General features: G+C 39.4%; 1 pseudogene; it reads left to right on the forward strand.

The window, feature by feature from the left end:
* The first annotated feature begins 1,494 nt into the window (after positions 1-1,494).
* Positions 1,495-2,694, forward strand: LOC147884264 (2-hydroxyacyl-CoA lyase pseudogene; annotated as a pseudogene).
* The last annotated feature ends 1,099 nt before the right edge of the window (positions 2,695-3,793 follow it).

The following is a 3,793-nucleotide window of genomic DNA, read 5'->3' on the forward strand; positions in this document are numbered from 1 at the left end:
TATTTCATGTCTTTTTAGATTGTGAAATAATAGGAAAGAGAGGTAGCGTTTGATATTATTAGTTTCTAACATATTTGGGAACAATGAAAGTTTTTTAAATGCTCTAGAATATTTGAAAGCAAAATTATAATAAAAGTTGAAATTCGCCAATGATTTGAAACTTTAAAAAATAATTTATGAAAATTTTTGCCAATATATTATAATACTATATTACTATACCTTCGATAAAAACATCCCTGGTTGTGATGGTGCCAGGTGAGTCGGCATACCTCTCAATCAGGTTTGCATTAGAAAATCTAAGGCATGAAGACACGGTGTTGGCAACTTTGTACAACAGATTTTCTCCAAGTACTACTAAATAAGATTGAAGTCTCTATTGGAGACTAGTCATCAGTATCATTGTACTTTCTGTAATGTACAGATATAAATTTGAGTATAATAATTGACTCCCACTTTGACAGCTTATTAAGAGGAATGGTATGATATGGATTATTCTCACTTATGCAATATTGAGAGGTTGGTTTATTAACGGACTACTCTCACTAGGTGTTTGAAAAGGGCAATAGTAGATGTTTGCAATTGGTTTACTTTGACATTGAAAACTGGTCCAGTAGTATAATAGGATAGATGTTTGATAGGACGAACACACACACACACACACACACACACAATTCTACCTCTTCCTCCCCTTTCTTTAAATCCTGGCTCCCTTGTCTTCCCAACTTACAACCCCCCCCCTCCCCCAATGGCCCGAAAATTACCCCTCTCATGCCGTACTTATATCTCCTAATTTAGATTTTCCTTTATTTTTTGCTTTTCCCCTCTTCAATTTAATTTTCTAAATTTTCCTGCCATCCTTAGAATACCCCCTTTAATTCCCCTTTTTAATTATTTTTCCTTGTCCCTTATTATTTTTTCCTTCTTATAACTATTCAATTTTAATAATTTTACCTCCCTACTATTAAATCCCCTTTTTCCAAACTGTTCCTTCTTTTAAATTTTACCTTTTTCCCCCTTTTTTATTCCTACGGTCTTTCTTCTTAAATATTATTTTTTCCCTCTAATTTCATTATTTTTGTCACTAGCAAACTTTATTAATTTAAAAAAAAACTCACCTCCTTTAGTTTCCTTCACTGCTCTTCTTTTTTTAAATTTTATCTCCTTAAATTATCCTTGGTATTGTTTTCTTGTTTCCCTAGTTGCTTATTAGTTATACTTAACTTTTTTCTTTTATTTTTACGGTAGGCAACCTAGGGAGAAGTTTGGGTTTTCTGAGCTCTAGTTGAGCCAAGTGTCCTATGTGTAGACCATTGATATGGATTGATCTTAATCGCCAAATTAAATTAAAGCTTTTGAATCATTTTTTTTCAATACATTAAAGCTTTTCAACATATTATAAGATTTTCATGCGAGTGGTTTTTTTAAGTTATATTTGCAACTTCTTCCTTTCAACAGCTGCAGAGCTCCATCACCATAGCTTAGAAGCTCTTCACCATGGTAGACAATGGAACGCCTTCCTCCCTCGACGGTAACACCCTCGCCTCCCTTGCCCTCGTCAAAGCTGGTATCTCGCACATCTTCGGTGTTGTTGGCATCCCCGTCACTTCCCTCGCCAATTGTGCTATCAAAGCTGGCATCCGCTTCATCGCCTTCCATAATGAGTAGGTGCTAGCTATGTCACTGGTGTTGTAGGTTACCTCACTAGAAAGCTTGGGGTCCTCCTCACTGTCTCTGGACCTAGATGTGTACTCGCCGGCCTCAGCAATGCCATGATCAACACCTGGCCCATGATCAGGAACTTTGGCTCCTATGTGCAAGCATATGTGGGTAAGGGGGACTTTCAGGAGTTGGACCAGATCCAGGTTGTTAAGCCCTTTGTGAAATTCGCACCAGCTAAAGCTGAGAAGGTCTCTGATTTGTCGCGGATTGTTTTTGAGGCAGTGGTCGTCCTAGTGCAGCTTACATTGATCTTCCTGCTGATGTGCTTCATGAAACCATCTCTGCTAGCGAGGCAGAGAAGCTATTGGAAGTCGTGCAGGAGTATATGCCTCCATGGGAACGGCTTGGAATGCACGGAGAGCTGGAAGCTCCAACTGCGGATGTTGAGAAAGTTGTGGCGTTGCTCAGAGGAGCAAAAAGACCCTTGATTATCTTTGGTAAAGGGGTTGCATATGCCCGTGCTAAAGGTCCACTTCTACAACTGTAAGTCTTACATGGATACCATTTTTGGCCACTCTGATGGGAAAAGGTCTTGTTTTTGATTCGCACAAACTTTGTGTCGCAGCTTCTAGGTCACTTGCTATAGGGTAGTGTGATGTTGCTCTTGTCGTAGGGGCCAGGCTTAACTGGTTGCTACATTTTGGAGAACCTCCTAGACGGGCCAGGGATGTCAAATTCATTTTGGTGGACATATCGAACAAGGAAATCAAATTTTGGAAGCCAGCTATTGGGCTGGTCGGTGATGCATGGGCTGTCTTGCAACAAATCTATGTCGAAATAAAGGATGATCTCTTTGCCTTTGGTGATAGGCATCCTTTGCTCGAGGCTATCAGGGAGAAGACAGCCAAGAATATGGAGAAGATGAATGAGTCACTAAATAGAGATGTTGTGCCATTCAACTTCCTTACACCAATGAGAATCATTAGGGATGTGTTGGCTGAAATGGGATCACCTTCATCGATACTTGTTAAGTAGATAGTCTATGGGGAATTTTGGGTTTCTTGGCCTCTCCTTGAGCCACGTGTGCTAATATAAGCCTTGGATTTAATTTTGATATGAAGGCCTACAACACTTAATGAAAAGCATGCTTTTGGATTAAAAGGTCTTGATGGAAGGCATGAGTGCTTTTGAAGGTCTCTAAATTTATATATTTCACAAACTTCAAATCTTTGGATTGTTTAGCTGATGTTGGCTCTACCCCCTCTCTCTCCAACATCGCTCACATCGAGAAACCACTTCGGAGGTAGAGACAGGATTTCCACGGCAAATGACGGAAGAAATCATGACAAGAATTTGGTCGATACTCGAGTTGGAATACAGATACACTCATTGACATTTAGGTAATATATCATTCTCTTACATATTCATGATACTCAATCTCGGCGCTAATATTCTCGGCAATTACAACCTCAGTGCATGGGGAAGGGCTTGTTCCCTGGGATTATAACTATTTGGGGAAGGAAGCGTGCCACCTCCCCGCTATATGTTTTCCATTTCAAGTTCCGTGTTTTCTTTTGCTTTTGCATATTCTAAATTCTTCTTTTTCTATTTGTGTGCCAAGGTGTTCGCAAGAAGGGAATGCTTAAAATACACTAGTGTGTGTAGAGGGTACAACTAGATCCTTTGTCCTATTAACCACTTTGGCTTCTACTATGTATGGTAACTCGACTACAACTGCTAGCACTCTGGATCCACTTCTTTTCATTCCCTATTAGTTTTAAGGAACTTCAAATGTTTAACCTGAATTGGACAATCAGAACGAAGATGATTTTCACCATAGCAAAAACATCGAATCTTGGAAGGGTCTCTATTCTTCTTTTTACTGTTTTTACCTTTGTCCTTGTTTTGCTCGAGATGTAGTGGTTTGCCACTAGTAGGCCGAATATCAGTTGTCACCTGATTGGAAGATACTTGTCAATTTTTTTCATCAAACCACGAATCTGAGTCATCATGCCCAAAATTAGTGCAAGTGCTGCAATACTTGGTTTTGCAATCTTCGTCTAAGTGTCCATTCCTAGAACACTTAATGCACCATTTCTCATTACTGCCTAGCTTCCCTTGAATGACCAATTCC

This window comes from Dipteris shenzhenensis, chromosome 27 (genome assembly GCF_047967505.1).
Source record: "Dipteris shenzhenensis isolate YYH24624 ecotype China chromosome 27, Dip_SZ_1.0, whole genome shotgun sequence".
Classification (NCBI taxonomy): Eukaryota; Viridiplantae; Streptophyta; class Polypodiopsida; order Gleicheniales; family Dipteridaceae; genus Dipteris; species Dipteris shenzhenensis.